Source organism: Chelonia mydas, chromosome 8 (assembly GCF_015237465.2).
Source record: "Chelonia mydas isolate rCheMyd1 chromosome 8, rCheMyd1.pri.v2, whole genome shotgun sequence".
NCBI classification, from domain to species: domain Eukaryota; kingdom Metazoa; phylum Chordata; order Testudines; family Cheloniidae; genus Chelonia; species Chelonia mydas.
This window is the reverse complement of record NC_057854.1, coordinates 93,529,153-93,545,809: the sequence shown is the minus strand read 5'-3', so window position 1 is coordinate 93,545,809 and position 16,657 is coordinate 93,529,153. Positions and strand designations below refer to the sequence as shown.

Sequence of the window (16,657 nt, the reverse complement as noted above, 5' to 3'; positions counted from 1 at the left end):
TTGCCAAAGCTACCCAATCAGGACCTGCTATTTCAAATGTAAAAACCCAAACACAACTTGGAGTTATCTTTACTATTCCTCTGGGATGTATAAAGAGCCCTAGCAAAACTTTTTGTTGTTGTTCTTTGCAGTTCATATTTTTTTCCAAGTCAAAGACCATCTAATGTGAGAGTTTATTCCCACTCAGGGAAACATTCTTACTAGTGCTCCTGGTTCTTGATTAGAGATGCAAATATTTTTGCAAGCTGCATTTTTTATTTTACCTTGGATCACACACATGCAGTTGGCTTGTTTGCTAATAGTTCACCCTCACTGAATTGGATTTTCTAGTTGTGGAAGTCCTTGGTCAAATTTTTCATTAAAGCCAGGTAAATCCGTACTAGCAACATTTGATTTTAATGTAGCACCACAAGGATCAGTCCCGAATACCTCCACTGAAGGCCAGTGGTGTTACTTCACAGGCAGAATTTGGTATTAGTCCTTCCAGAGTCTTTAGAATTCCGATCTGGAAGTTATCTGTTACCCTCTACAAGTGGTTAGTCTGTAACTGGAGTGCTCTGTTGAACCTTGTCTGCTTTAATGTTTAGGAGCATTCAGACGTGGGGGGAGGGGAGGAAGACCGCATTACTGTGTGTGATTTTTCTTTGAACGCTGTATTAGAGATTCCTTCTGGAAACCCGTTATTGTCCTGTTGTAATAGAAAACTTTAATCTCATTGAACACGAGTTGATTGGGTTTAGTAAAAAACTTGCAGTTCTTTGTCCTGTGACTTTCAGAGAGCAGGAGGAAGAATCAATAATTTTTTTGATCTCCTAACACATCTCCTTTAATGCATCACAGTTAATTTTGCACACCAACTTGTAATGATGATTTCCCTTTAGAGACTTATACTAATTTGTCATGTCGTCTTGGGCAGCAAACAGGCTTACTATTTTTTTTTTTTTTTTGAGGTGTTGCTTTTCCTATTGGCTTGTTCCATAGTTTCCCCCCAAAGATGCCATGTAAAAACATAAAGCAAAATTACATTTCATAACCTTCCACTTTAACTTTTACATCTCTTTGGAATTAGGCTTGTGAGAGACTTCCTTTTCCTTGTTAGGCTGTTTGTTTGAGCGACAAGTGATTATTTTTGAGAGGTTTTCTAAATGCAATTGAAAACAGTCCCCCCCCCCCCCACGTTGAAGGCAGCAGCACAATTAGAAACGCTTTAGATGCTTGACCTATGCTCAAGTCTCCAAACAAAAGTTGCAAAGATAGGTCTGATGCTTTTCAGGCACAATTAGCATAATGCTGTAATTATGGTTTATAGCAGTTGTATTCCCCTAGCTATTACACTGACTAAATACATTCATCTGGGGTGTTCTGGCGTGCTAACTAAACATACACACGTCCCCCCAGTCTACTGGATGAATACACAGACACACACACTATGTTCTTGTTTCCAATCTATCACCATATGCCTGTCTTTTACAGTTCTTTGGTGCATGATGCTCATAGAGTGGATAATTAGCTAAATGAATTAATTGACATTCATACTTGTAATTAGCAAATGGTTACAAGCAGCTATTCTCCTTGGGACAACTAAAATTTCTCGGGGACTAATGTTAAAATACTGTAAAATCATTAAGAGTAAATAATGAGGGCTGATGGTAGTGCATGATTATGGAGGTTATTTTCTTTCCCCAGTCATAAAGCCGTCCACATTGTAAATAAGCCTGTGCAAAAGAAAAGCATGCCATAAAATGTTCTGGAAACGGCACCTCTCAGGAGATGCAGTGGGACTGAAGGATGTGTACTCCAGCTGAAACCCAAGCCAGATGGATGGCATGCAATCAATAGCACGTTGATAGCTACTGCAAGCACTTGTCTGTCTGCTATGACAAAATAAGGGTAGTGCCAGTTTTAGCGAACAGTTCTTTTTTTCCAATATTTACCACAGAGCTCTGGCAAATCAGAAATATACTAAACAAAGGTACCCTGAACCTACACAGCTAATCTCTGGTTCACTGATACAGACTGGTATTACGGCATTGGATGTGGTGCCAAAGAGCCCATGCCATCTTCGGCTGCGGGTCAGAGGCGTCTCTGTTGGATAGAGCATGCTGAGACACTGAAGTCTCAAGTATGATGTACTGCATCAGCTCTGTGCCCTGTCTCGGAGTTAACGATTGCTTGAGTAACACATCACCTGTCCCCTGCTACCTGAAGCCATGATAAGACTGGCTTGTGCAAGATGTTGCTCTGTATCTACTACTATTCTTGGGTACTCCCTTCATACACAGGGCTTACTTGATATCTCTCGCCCTGCCAGTTCAGGAACTCTGCACCTTTGGGAGCAGGCATGTCTGGGGAGGATTTGACCCCGGGGCCGTGGGGAGAGGGAGGTGTCTGCATTGAGGGGCTTAGCTGAGGCAGTGCTGTTTTGACTTGTGGCCAGGTCTCCATAGCTGCACTACCAGAGGCTGCCCAGTCTGTCTGGTTTGGATGTACTGAATCATTGCATCTTCTGGCTCCTTCTCGTGTTCTCCTGGCTGACCTTATTTGCTCTTGTGGCGGCTCTCAGGAGAGCAGAGATTGCAGGGGCCTCGTGCAGTCTTCCAGGTGGGCTTTCTGTGGCTGGGAACCCTTGTGCCAGTGGGGGCTGATATAACTTGGCACTGTATCAGATAGGAGGGATGTCTTCGTCTCAAAGAGCCACTTGCAACTGGCTCCTGAGTAGCTCAGAGTCCCTTCCACTGCCTCCCATGGGGTGAGAATCTGTGGGGTGGGTTTTGGGAGCTCTCTGCCTCTGAGGCTTGGCTGAGCAGAGGAGATGGAGAACAGGAGCAGGCTCATAGCCCCAGCCAACTTGGTGTGGGGGGGTCAGAAGAGCTGTGTCAGAGTTTTGCATTAGTTTTGCATTTGCATTTGAAAAAAGAAAAGGAGTACTTGTGGCACCTTAGAGACTAACCAATTTATTTGAGCATAAGCTTTCGTGAGCTACAGCTCACTTCATCGGATGCATCCGATGCTCCGAGCGAATACAGACTAACACGGCTGTTACTCTGAAACATTGCATTTGAAGTTCACCTGGCTCTAATTTCACATGGTGCATGACTTGGTAGCAGCTGCTTTGCCTCCCCACCCCAGGCTCGAGCCTGGCACTGTGGATATGGGAGGAGGAGTCAGTTTCTCTGCACTCCTTGGACATTCCCTGTGCAAACCTTGTCTAGCTGGGCTTTGTGCAGGGGGCCACGGTTTGACTCTGAGCTCAGGCTCCTCCTTAAACAGCTGGTGAGTAGAAGCAGGTTTTGGTTGCCTCAGGTTTCTTGGGACTGCAGTGTGGGAATCCCAGTATGCAATAGGGCCCTGGTCCTGCACTGATGCAGGCACAGGATCCTTGGATGTGGCACTTGATGTGGGATCAGGGCCGGTGCGGTGTTTGTACAGTGTGTGATGCATGTGGAAGGATATTTCCACGATTGGAAACACAGAGCAGGAATCGGTTCAAATCTGGTTGGAAGGTAGAGTTCTGCTTTAAACGCAAAAACAGTCCAGTGAGAGAGGCTTGGTTTATGACTACTGTTTGAACATCAAGCACACTGTAGAGACGTAAGCAGTCTAATGTAATTTCTCTGGTAGCTGCCCAAGACTACTGAAAAAAGAGGTTTAGAATACAATAGAGTTTTTTGCATTGAATTATTTTTATGAAACTTTCTTTTCCCTGTATCTTCAGCCAGGAATGTGCCTGATGTGAAAGCAAGTGGAAACAACACAGCAATTGGCTTATCTATTTATAGGACTGTGAGATGCGAGAAAATTGGCGCAAACTCCATTGGTTGGGACACTCTTTTTTTTTTTTTTTTTTTTTTTTTTTAAACTAGACTTGTCAAAGTGCAAGGAGATTGGTCTGACGTTTCTGGAAGAGGGAGCCTGGGGTCATAGACAGGATCACTGGTTGGTTGTTAAACATCTTGTTAATGCTTTAAATTGCAGTAACGCCCGGAGCCCTCAGCCAGGATGGGCCTTATTGTCTTGTGCATGTACATAATAAATTACAGTGCTTGCCCCAAAGAGCTTAGCCTGATGAGAGACACTGGGATGGAGGCATCTAACAAACAAGCAGTGATTGAGAAACCACTAGAATTTTTAGTAGTGAACATAACCTTTCACTAGTAGCGATCCCAGCTTGCCACCTGCCCAGCATGCAGTTGCGCTGTTTTGAAAAGAAGTGGCTCCAGGGCCAGAGTTGTGGATGAATCAACTATGGGGAGGTAGGGCGAGTGGCGCTAACAGCAGACGGCCAACGCACGTTGCGGTCCGGGAGAGGAGGAGGGCAGGCTGTGATCTCACCTGAATTCCAGCCTGGGACTGTTTGAAACACCGAGCACAAAACAAGGCAAAGGCCAGTCTGTATCTTGGACTCCTAGTGACTTGTCCAGTAATATCTAATGGCAACATCTCTTGGGGTGGAGGGAGATCTCAGAGGGTCTAGAACAGGTCTTCCTAATCCTGAAAGAGCCGTTCTGTAGGGAGCCAGCCTGCAGAGGCAGGGAGGTAGACTAGCTGTGACCCTACGGGATGACCGTCCATCCCTCCCTCAGTCTCTAACTTCCACTTTCTATGGCTCTGTGGAAGAGGGACAGTAGGACAAATGCTGCTGAGTTGCATTGCCCTTGGGCTGATATGAGAATACTAAAGCCTTGTCTGTGCTAAGAAAATATCCCTGATGGCTGCAGCTGAGCCTGTGCTGAATGCAGGTTAGTGCATAGACCAGGACAAACTGCATGCCCAGCACCATTTCAGAAGTGGGGATGACAGCCTGTGGTCAGCCATTGTCAGCAGTGGGTAACTTAGCCTAGACAAGGCTTGAGGGGCTGATTGTGCCGTGCTTAGTCATGTAGAGGAGCACTTGGGTGAGTAGTCCCATTGACCTCAGCGATACTACTCAGTGAGTAGGGGCTAATCTATATAACAGATGCACCATAATGCCCCCCATGGCTTTAGAAGTGGCTGATGAGGGATATCCTAGATACCAAGGGCAGGTTCTTGGGTGGTGAGTGGCTTCCTCATGGACTGAGAGCCTGAAAGACCTGCACAGAATATGAGTGATCCAAAGGTTGCTCCTTAAGCTTGGGATCCACCTTTGTATTTGTCGGGCAAGTCATAAAGTTGTTTTACCTACCAGGGCTTTCTAAACGCTGACCCTCAGTTGGTCCGAAACTCCATCCGGTGTGAAATTCTGTCAAAGGGACTAGGGATTTTGTGGTCTACCTTATCTTCTTGGTTCACGGGCAGGTAGTGTTGGGTTCTTCAATACACTTCAAAGATTAGAAGCTCAGGTCTTCATTCCATGGTGTCTATAGCTAAAACTGGATTAACGGGCTGGTTAGGATTTAAGGATAACATATGAAAGAGTCTCTGCTCGGAGATTGTTCCATGCCTGAAAACATGCCATATAAATGCCACCTCATAGAACATTGTTTTGGTTTTCAACATCTCAAAGGGGCTGCAGAAAAGATGTCCAACTGGTGGTCCTTTATCTTAACCTGAAGAAGACAGTAAAAGCCATCCTATAGCATGTTGGGACTCTTAATACCTCTTATGTAGCACTCTTCATCAGTAGATCTCAAAGCACTTTACAAAGCAACAGCATCCCCATTTTATAGGTAGGGAAAATGAGACACAAAGTGTGTGTGTGTGGCGGGGGGTGACTTGACCAAGGTCATCCAGCAGGCCAGTGGCAAAGCAAGGAATAGAAACCAGATCTCCTGAGTCTCAGTCCAGTGTTCTGTCCACTAAGCCACACTGCCTCCACATTTCAATGTAAAAACAATATCCTCGTGGCAGGGGTGGGATAGGCAGGGCCTGGTGCTCCATTCCTGTTCACCATCACTTACACCAGTGCAGAATGGGTGTAAAATGCTCCCATTCTGGTTTGGTATCCATTTGTCACAGGTGATGATGCTAGGTGCATGGCAGTGGAGAATCAGGCCCACAGCGTATAAAGAGACACAGCCAACCTATGGCCCTCCCCGCCCTTCAGGAACAGCCAGGTTAGTGCTGCAAAACAGGGTTGATTGGAAGCAAGCACATTGATCCTGGGCGATTGGATGCTCCCCGTTTTTGTTTCAAACATGGTTCTTACTCTGTGTCCGTCTCATGGATACGGACATGTAGCAGGCTCCCCCAATCCTGGCTTGTTTCGGAGATTTCTTGCCGGCCACCAAAACGATGCAAACGCAGCCGTGAAGGCAAAATAGCACTCCCCTGCCCCTTTCCCATGGCGAGCGTTCAGATGAACCATTTCAGCACAGGATTGGGTCCAAGCAGGTATGACCTGTCCTATGTTCTTACCTTTTTGTTGTTTGCTACCTAATGTTCCCTTTGCAGACTGATGTGGAAAAACAGACTCACTTTAGGACTTTTTTTGCTTTCTGTGGGAGGGGAGAGGCCTATGAAGAGAATGGAGGTTAAGCTCTTCAAGCAGGGATTTGCAGAGTAAGATTAGATGGTATGGGGTAAAATGGCGGAGCCCAGTGACCCATGACATTGGCAAAATAATCAGACACTTTCTACTAATACTGAACAAGGAACTCTAATGGAATTAGACGAAGGAAAACAGCGCTGTTCCTAAAACCAGTCTTTGCTTCGCTGTAATCTCTTCTGCCTAGAACCTCCCTCAGCCCCACTCCTGCTTGGCTTCCTGTGCCAGACTTAAAGAAACAGTACATATCCCTGGAGCATGTTAGGTCTTGAGAAAACTGGGGGCTGGGGTATTTCGGCACTCCCATCCTTGTTAGCACAGATGGTGGGAGAATTCTTTTAAAATCCTCTCTGGAAGCACCCAAAAACTTTGCCTGTTACAGACCTCTTAGGGGATGCAGTGGCCACACAATGTGCTCTGACCATGTTTATAAGACGTTGTGGCTTTGCCTGGGGAGACCAGACCATCTTAAATATACAGTTACAACTGCACTGGAACTGGGGTCCCTAAGATGGCTCTAATTGTAGAATACATGGGTGGCTGTGGATCAGACCCTAATCACTCAGACCTCAAGTCAATAGGAGCCTTTCCATTGACTTACATCCTTTGTGGAGTCCATTAGGACCTGATCCAGGGGAAACAATGACTAGTCAAAGGGCTATTAAATGCATAAAATAAACTGAAAAGCAATCCACTATTTTCCTCTTATTCTTGTTGCTATTGTTACGGTAACTGTAAGAGTTAACTGTAAGTTAGAACTCGACTTCAGTCTGATTTTATTTTTAAATCACTGATGTCCCCTTACAAACAGAACCAAGCAAAATCGAAAGCACAGAATAATTCCTGTGGAGATTTTAACACTATTCCCCTGCTGAGTTTTGTCCCTAGTTATAAAATGCTCTGATCGCTCTTTCTTTAAGCCTTGGCAAAAGATGTGCAGTCAGGCAACACCCAACAAAAAGCCCCAACCGCTCAAGAGTAAAGAATATCTAAGTAGAAAACCCCCCCCCCCCCACCTTCTCAGCAGGCTAAAAATGGACACATTTACTCAGTAGTCAGCTTTGGCCTCCCTGGATCATGTCAGGAGAGGTTAGTGCTATTCAGCTTTTTGAACCTCTGAACAACGGCAACTTTAAAAACTGAAACTGCGGGTGAATGTTCATTCATCAGATTGGTTAGTCTCTAAGGTGCCACAAGTACTCCTCTTCTTTTTGCGAATACAGACTAACACGGCTGCTACTCTGAAACCATTCATCAATTGTGCTTCCTGGGCAGCCAGGTGGGACCAAGTCTGGTCTCCAGCACAGCACAAGCCACGCAACTTCTTCAAGTGACTCCTGTCTCCAACCCAATAATCTATAGTTGAACAGACTATTGCTTTTAGGCCCCAAGCCTGCAAACACTTAGCACATAATTTAACGCCCCCCCCCAACTATTTACCATAGTAAATACCAAAGTAAGGCCCTGATGCGGCAGATGCTTATGCACGTGCATCAAAGTTATTAATTTAACCTTGATTTAAAGATGCCTAGTGACAGTGATTCCCCCACATCTCGTGGGAAGATGTTCCAATGGGTAATTACTCTCACTGTATATTAAAAAAAAAAAAAGTGCACATTTGTTTCCAGTTTGAATTTAATGTCTGCATTAGAAATCAAATGGTAAAAATTAAGCCGCATGTGTGTGTAAAAGTGTAGCTCTTTTAATTTTCTTATTTCCAAGGCTCCTTTTAAAGGAGTGTAAGAATATGGCTCAATATATATTTGTATAAAGTTGATTTGACTCCTAGAGAGGGTGTATGGTGTGTTACAAAAACAGCCATTCTCCTCTTCCTTGTAAGCTCCATTGAGTCTTTCTACCTGTCTTGCAATGGCACAGTGAAAAGAGTATTTTATCACTTGTACCTTTTTGTTTTTAATAATCAATATTGTTATATTTAGCTCAATAATAATAATAATAGGGCCAGATTCTCAGCTATTGTAAATTGGCATAACTCCATTGAAGCCAATAAAGCTGTGTGGATTTGTACCCCTTAGATACCAGAGGTAAATTTACAAGATTGAGATAAATTAAACTGCAGAAGACAACCAGTTCAGGCCTGCTAAAGTCTGCACCCGTTCAAGTTTCCCACCCACCTTACAAACATTGTCATCAGAACAAACCGACATTGCTAGGCAACAATGGACCACCCTCAAAATAGCTGATCAAGCAGTTTCTCAAAGCTGGCATTTACAAGTTAACACTTTCAGTGGGGTCACATACACCACATGTATAAGGAATCCAGGGCTAACCTGGAATAACCCACTGAACTTTTATTTTATTCAAGGTGGGAGATGGAATAAAAACTCCACTGCAAATGCACAGTGTGTTACAAGTTTCAGAGTAACAGCCATGTTAGTCTGTATTCGCAAAAAGAAAAGGAGTACTTGTGGTACCTTAGAGACTAACCAATTTATTTGAGCATAAGCTTTCGTGAGCTACAGCTCACTTCATCGGATGCATACTGTGGAAACTGCAGAAGACATTATATACACAGAGACCATGAAACAATACCTCCTCCCACCCCACTCTCCTGCTGGTAATAGCTTATCTAAAGTGATCACTCTCCACACATTGTGATCACTTTAGATAAGCTATTACCAGCAGGAGAGTGGGGTGGGAGGAGGTATTGTTTCATGGTCTCTGTGTATATAATGTCTTCTGCAGTTTCCACAGTATGCATCCGATGAAGTGAGCTGTAGCTCACGAAAGCTTATGCTCAAATAAATTGGTTAGTCTCTAAGGTGCCACAAGTACTCCTTTTCTTTTAGTGTGTTACAAGCTTGTCATACCTGTGTGTAAGTAGGTCTTAAACCCAAAGCTGAGGAACAGGTGGAAAAACATTAGAATTCACAGACTAGCTGCTTCCTGAAAAAAGATTAAAAGAAAATCAATTCCCGAAAGTCTGCTCAACCTTCTCTCTTAATACTTCTGTCAAATGACACATGTAGGTGTTAGATCTGGGTATCTGTGTCATACCTGTGGAAGCCTTGTCTGACAACCATTTCCTTTTATAATTTTACTTGTACTGGGTGATTTAATTTCGAAACTGGTAGTTTTGTTCCTAATCACATTTGTAGCAGTTTCTCATGAATATTGTGTCTTACTGAGGGTCCAATAGAGTGTGTGTGTGTGTGTGTGTAATATATATATATGAAGAAAAAGATTAGGGGAAGCAAAAATCTAAGTTCGAAAGTAGAGCCAGCGAGTCAAAGAATTGGCCAGTAAACAAAGCAAAGTAGCTATCTGGAAGAACTTATAGGTGCCACCTTAAGAAAACTTCAGCTGACTGTTTGTAAGGAACTGAGGAGAGTGCCGCTTCCTCTGATCCAAAGGACAGTTCTGGCAGGGGCTCTGCCTGAAAGGCCTGGAGAGGAAAAAGAGTGAGAGAGAGAGAGAGCAGGGGGGTGAAAAGTACAAGCAGGTGGTCTGGTATTCCTCCTTCACGACAGGTCACTGCCTGATCCTGTTGTTACAATTCTGGTCTGTTGCAGAGGAACATTACTCTGGCCTGTTCAGCAAATGCGAAGCTCCTTCTGGCTGAGGTGAGATTGGGAGGCTAAACTGTTAGGCAGTTTTGCTGGGAAGTGAGAAGCCTGTTAAAGGGGGCAGCTGTTGATCCTGGGGAGCACCTGGTTTTGGTGAGGCAGCTGAGAGAGCGCTGCCAGCGGGATGTACACATGTTTAGTGCTAAATCCTTTCTGCATTGACACAGCTGCCTCCATGCAGAACTTTACACAGCTTTCTGTTTTGGCTTCGGCTGGTGTTTGACTTGGGAAGGAAAGTGACAAAAACTTTCAAACATTTCCTAGATGAGGAAGTAACTTAGGGTGGCTTTTAGCTCTAGTGAAACTAATTAACTTTTTAAACTTGCTCTGCATAGAGCAGAAAGCTCTGGGTTTTGGGTGTGCTGTGTGGCACAGTGCAGTGCCCTGGAGGAGGATGTAACATGAAACCATGCAGCCTGTATACATGCTGCATGTCACATACAGCACGCTTATGATCTGTATTGGTTAATTTCATAAATAGTGTGCAAATCGCCAGGGGAAGCCACTTGTGTGGATGCAGGATGCAGATTTACAATTTGGTAGCATTAATCTACGGCGTGGGCACCAGAAGAAGGTGCCAGAACCAGATTTCTGCAGCTAACTGATTATTCCAGCAGGGTGTATTACTCCTAATTGTGCTGTTAGCATTGCAGCAATAAGAGAGCTCAACTGGGTGAAATACTGGACAAAAATCTTAAACCTTTCATTAAATTGAGGCTGTACTTTTCAGAGGAACTCCTCGCACATTGAATGAAACTCGTGAATGTCTAGACTTGTATTTTGATGCCTCAGTGGGAGCTGAGCTGTTGTGAAAATCTGGCCCAGCTGTGGGTGCTAAGTGGTCAAAAATCTGGCCTGGAGCTGCTCTTGAAAATCTGCTCCTGTTTCAACCTCAGGAGCTGCTGGAGACCATTAATTATCAAACGCAAGAGATATCTTACAGTGCTGAGGAGCTTACAGTCTGAGGCCATGATCCTGCTGACTTTGAAGTCCATGGAAAAACTTGCATTGACCATAGTGGTGCAGGACCAGGCTTTAATTAAAACCATGCACCATATAGATGGGGGATGGGGAATGGGATGCAACCGGTAGTGACTGAGAGGAGTTGTCTAGCAGGCATCCTGTGTTCTTTAACCCTTTCAGGTGCTTTTTAAAAATATCCCTTTGGGGAAAGGACCGAATTTACAGGCCTTTTGGAAGACACAGGTTTTTTTAAGGAGGGCCAAGGAGATGGCAGAGGCATCACAGACTCTGGTTTTGTGTGCAAATTGTAACTGTAAGCTACACAAATGTCAAGCATTAACTTGCTGCTGTCGAGCAGTTGTGTGGTGTTCCTGTGTGAGGTTTAAACACATACTTTGCTCTACCCCAGCAATGCCTGTCTGCCAGTGAGGTTTACCAACCGCTTCCCACCATGCTTTGGAATCTTTCTAGATGAAAGCTGCTACAACACATGTGATAATAGTATTCTGACCTTTGCATTCAGGGCATGCTGTGTTAAGGCTCTTTTTGCACAAAGTAATCAGTAGGGACTTTGGAATCCTCAGTAGGACGGCTGTATAATGAAACCTTCCATCTCTGCACAAATCCCAGCATGCAAGTGCTCCTTTTTTATTATCCTTATGCTTCACAACTTGTTTTCAAGTGACTTGACAAGCTGACTTTCATTTCAGCTTTTGTGGGCATCCTTTTGTGAGGTGATCTTAAGAAATTAACGAGCACAGGGGCAGTAACAATAGTCAGTTGGAAACCAACAAAATTACTCTTGGAACTGCAATGCTCGGAGGAAGAGTTACCTCTTGCACATGTACACAACAGGCTTGCAATAAGCAAGGTAGTTAGTTACCTGTTGTGCTATTGACCCTATTCTTTATTGCTGTTTGGTGGGTTATTTAAGTGGGTCCCCGAAGATGGGGAGAGGAGGAAAGGAATCTGACACAGATGAGGGTGGGGAGAAAGGGGATCTGACACAGACCAGAAACCCATGATTGTCAGTGGTAAAGGCTTCTCATGTGGCTTGGGCTGTCCATTTCAAATGAGCCATTCAGCTAACAAACTGAAGCTGATCCACTTACGCCAGGGTTGGTTTTGGCCCTACCTTTCTCCTAATTGCCTAGAGCACAGCATGGCTCAAATGCTGAACCAAATCATAGTTCAGCATCGTATGTGCTGCCAGAGAACACTCAAAATCCAGCTCGTCCAGAGCCAAATTGGACTTCATTCTAGTCCATTTGTTTTTCTGGTGTGTGTCCTTGCTATATGACTCAGCTTGTCTCTTAGTGGCTCCTACGTTGCGAATTGCGTGGGGTCAGCGTGTGGTGCCTTAGCAGGCTGCTGCCTCTGAACAATGCTCTACGTCATTTTACGGGCCGAGTGTGAAACGAGCGTGGGAGTGTAGCGAAAGCAATGCATTCAGGCAGGCAGCAGTGTACGGGAAGGTCTTGGAAGGCATTGGATTTGCACACTGATTTCTTTCTTCCAAGCTGGCAAGACCTTTTTTGAAAACCGTAAACAAGCCCTGCTGTCTAATGGGCCCTAAGGGGACCAGTTCCCAAGGGCGTGTAGGTTGAGCCACAACAGGTGCCGAAAAGAATCAGATGTTTATTTGAGCTAATATACTCCGCATGGAGAGGGAAGAGAGAGGGCTACCTTCTGATAGTGCCCTACAATGGTGTCTTTCAGTGGCACCCGTCTGCAGGGGTTATCCTTGCAATGGGTGGGGGATTCTCCAAAGGGCGATGAATCTTTGCAGGGTGTCCTTGCTTTTGCCCTTATGTGGGGTGGCCCAGCCGCTAACTACCACACTCGCTACTTTCAGACAGACACTCCTGTTCTCAGCCTTCAGGAGGGAGTGTGCTAGGCTTTGCTTCCCTCACCTAGTCTGGGATCAGTCCGCTAATCCTGTTCTTACCCTCTTCAGCTAGTGCCCTCATGGGGTCTCTTGCCAGGCCTACAAAAGTCAGGGGGAGCCATGGTATTAGCTTTTAATTTAACAAACAAATTCTATCCCTCTCGCTTGCTGAGTCATCCTTGGATGTGAAAACTGATCCAACCCAGTCTAAATGGATTGCTCGGGTTCTTTGAAGATCAGCAGCCTTGCCTGATGCCCAAGACTGACCTTCGAAGATCAGCACAAATTATAGTCCTGAAATGACCTGTAAGGTCTTGAATTTGCCCCGCTCGGTAGCGTGAGAGTGGCTTCATTGCAGGTAACTGTGCATTTGAAAAACTTTTATTTGCTAGTGCTTTATTTCATTAACTTTTTACCAGGAGCAAGTCAGTTAGGAGGACTAACTTCTAAAGCCTGTTCCTTGGACAGGCAGCTCCACTAGTTCAACAAAACAACATAAAAAAGCAGCATTCAAAGATTCAGTTAAGATAAAAAGGGCTAAAACTATGGGGCACTTGTGATGTGTTTGTATGTTGCATGGCATGATGCAGGGGCCAGCCTGCATGTTGCCATCGGAGGCTACTGCAATATACGTGTTCAACGATGATAAAATACCAGGTACCAATAAAATACAAATACCAGGGTCTCAGACAATAAAGTCCATTACAGACTTCGCTGCTGCTCATGAGTTTTTCTACATGGAAGGCACTCAGATACTATGGTAAACTGCAGCTGTGTAAAACCCATAAATAGAGGCCACACATTACAACGATGGCCTCTCTAGAAAGGGAGGTGAAGGGAAAAACATCTCAGAACCACTGAGTGTATCAATATATCTCCTGACCTCAGTTGCTACGTCTGCTGGATCGTTTGCGTTTTTCCTGTTTTCTCATGGTGACCATCTTTAAACTTTCACAACATCTTTAAACTTCATCTGCTCCAGAGCAAGGCTTGGTGACCAGCGCTGAGTGTACCTTTTGTTCTGGCAGGAAACTGGCTGTTCTGTTTCTCTCTCTACTGAGGAGCCTTGTGATGTGATGTGTAAAATGTCAGCAATCATTAGGTGACTTGACTCACTGAACCACCATCCTTCCCCAATTCTCCCTGACCCTCCTCCTTTGCCGCAGATAATTTATTTAAAGCTCCTTCTCCTCAGAACAGAGCCCTTTGTTGGCACTGGTGAATTTCTGGGAATCACGATGCACTGTTGAGATGCTAGAATTTCTCAAACTAGGTCAAGTTAATTTTTTAACACATGCAGATTTGCTTGTTACTATGGATATTGCTTAATTACACACCAATAATCCCCCATGAGATCTACATGGTCGCTGCTCATTTTTTCCCATTTTTAAATATCCCCAGGAACTGGAAAGAATTCTTCAAGGGGGTAGAATGAGGAGTAACGGGATGAAGCTGAACAAAGGAAAATGCAGGTTAAATATCAGGGCAAAGACGTGTATTCTGTAAGACGGTGGGATGGTCTCCCAAAGGAGGTAGTGTGTTTCTTGTGTTGTCTAAAACTCTGCTGCACAGAGCACGAGATTTTTATTAATCTGACCTCTTCCCGCCCGTGCATGGTTGACAGACGAGATGATCATGAACGTCTCTTCCACTTCTAATTTCCAGCTGTTTGGAGTTGGTAAGAACAGAGTTCACTTACATTCTGAATGGCAGTTCAGCCATGTAAATACTTCCTCCCTCCCACTCCATTTTTATTTGCCATGCATGAATGTCTCCTTTGTGATCAAGGCATTTGTGTGTGGATGAGAGCATCCATGGTTTGTTTAATTACTAATACCTAGCTCTCCTTCTATAGATCTCAAAGTGCTTTACAAAGGAAGTCAGTGTCATTATCCCCATCTTACAGATGGGCTAACTGAGGCATGATGTGAAGTGATTTTTGCCCAAGGTCACCCAATGGCAGAGCTGGGAATAGAACCAAGGTCTTCTGAATTCCAGTCCAGTGCCCTATTCACTAGGTCACACTGCCTTCCATTTACTGGCTCCCCTATTCACATTTGTCATCTAAACATGGAGCAGAAAGGATACCATGTGGTGATGTGCCATTGGTCACCTACACGAATAAGCAAAGTGACCTAGCTAGGGGTGGAAGGTGCTTGGCTATATTGGTGCAAAACCTGTGTCAGGATTATGGAGCTGATTGCATCTCTGGCCTCTCTTCATGCATCCCCTCAGCTGTCAGCCCTCATGCCTTTACCTGTCTTGGGACTGAGATTTTGCACTTCTCCCACTTTTAGACCAGGATATGGATACAGCACCCTGCCTGTGCTAGCCACTTAATACTGCACAGGTCTGAATGGATATCTGTCTCTCTTCTCTTCAGGCGCCTATGGCCATGAGATAGCAACCAACCACTTTTCAAAAACAAGCGGGTTTATTCGTAAACAGAACAAAGTGTTAGAGAAACTGCTGTGAAAACAACAAAGAGCCATGCGTAGCTAGTGGAGACTAACCTTACACTTCACTACACACTATGAATATAAGAAAAGGAGTACTTGTGGCACCTTAGAGACTAACCAATTTATTTGAGCATGATAAATTGGTTAGTCTCTAAGGTGCCACAAGTACTCCTTTTCTTTTTGCGAATACAGACTAACACGGCTGTTACTCTGAAACCTGACACTATGGATACGTCTACCATACAGCTACACAACTGCAGCTGTGCCGATGTAGCCCCATAGTGTAGATACTTCCTACATTGACAGAAGGGGTGTGTGTGTGTGTGTGTGTGTGTGTGTCCCGCGTGCGGCCCCCCCCCCCATTGATGTAGTTTTGAGAGGCAGTAGCTTGACTGATGGAAGAATTCTTCTGTCAACCTGCAGCACAGTGGGGCTTGGCTTAGGTCACCCTAATGATGGCACAATTTTTCACTGCCCTGAGCAACGTAGCTAGTTGTTCTAACTTTGAAATGTAGCCCAGGCCTTAGTTAGATGGGCTTCCTTCTGCAGTTGCAGGAAAAGAAAAGACCAAACTTAAGTTCTTTTAGGAGGCCAATGTGCTCTTGGAATCCAGCCTTGTCTTCACTGCAGAAAAAATGGTGTTAACTCAATTATAAGAGCACTTTTTTTGTTCATTTGCTAGTGAGGTCTTTCTTCCTTCCTGTCTTCCTACCCCCTCCACCCCTCAGTAAGGAAATTCCCTTTTCTCAAAGCCCTGCCTCCTCGGTGTGTGCTTGAGGCCAATTACCCTCGTATTCATTGGCTTTTGTTACGGGGCCTAGGTGTGAAGTCTTTTCATCCTTTGCCATGCCTACAAAAAAATTGACAAGAGTTAGGTTGCTGGTGTGCTGAGACCTTGCCTATTACGTTGACTCCCTGTACTCCCCTGTCTGTCTGTCTGTCTCTTGTCTTACACTCTTTGGGGCACGTCTCTTCTGTTTGTACAGTACCTAGCACAATGGGGTCCTGGTCCATGACTGGGGCTCCTCGGAACAATGATAACACAGATAAATAATAATAAACCCCAAAGGCCCCTTATTTCAGATGTGTCCACATGGGGCGTTACACCAGGATAACTACATATAACATTAAAATCCCATCACCTAGTACTGCTGGTGAACTTCTCCATGCTGACAAGCCTTAAGAGAGTGCCCCCATGATGCTTTGCTGTTTGCCGGTTTAGACCCATTCAGCTTTACTGGCTTGCAGTCACTACTCTCCTGCCTGGGAGGGAGTCTGCTGGGTCTGTCTGCTC

At 44.8% G+C, this 16,657-nt stretch overlaps 1 protein-coding gene across 8 annotated transcripts in view; it reads left to right on the top strand.

Annotated features, from left to right (window-relative positions):
* ACOT11 (acyl-CoA thioesterase 11) overlaps positions 1–16,657 on the top strand; it is a 114,843-nt gene that overhangs the window by 42,883 nt on the left and 55,303 nt on the right. Inside the window, exon 1 of one of the 8 annotated variants that reach the window (XM_043552767.1) lies at positions 9,980–10,050. The exons of the other annotated variants lie outside the window; for them this stretch is intronic. The gene's annotated coding sequence lies outside the window, so the exon portion shown is untranslated. Of the gene's footprint in view, positions 1–9,979; positions 10,051–16,657 lie in introns of those variants that run through there. 8 annotated transcript variants of the gene reach the window in all.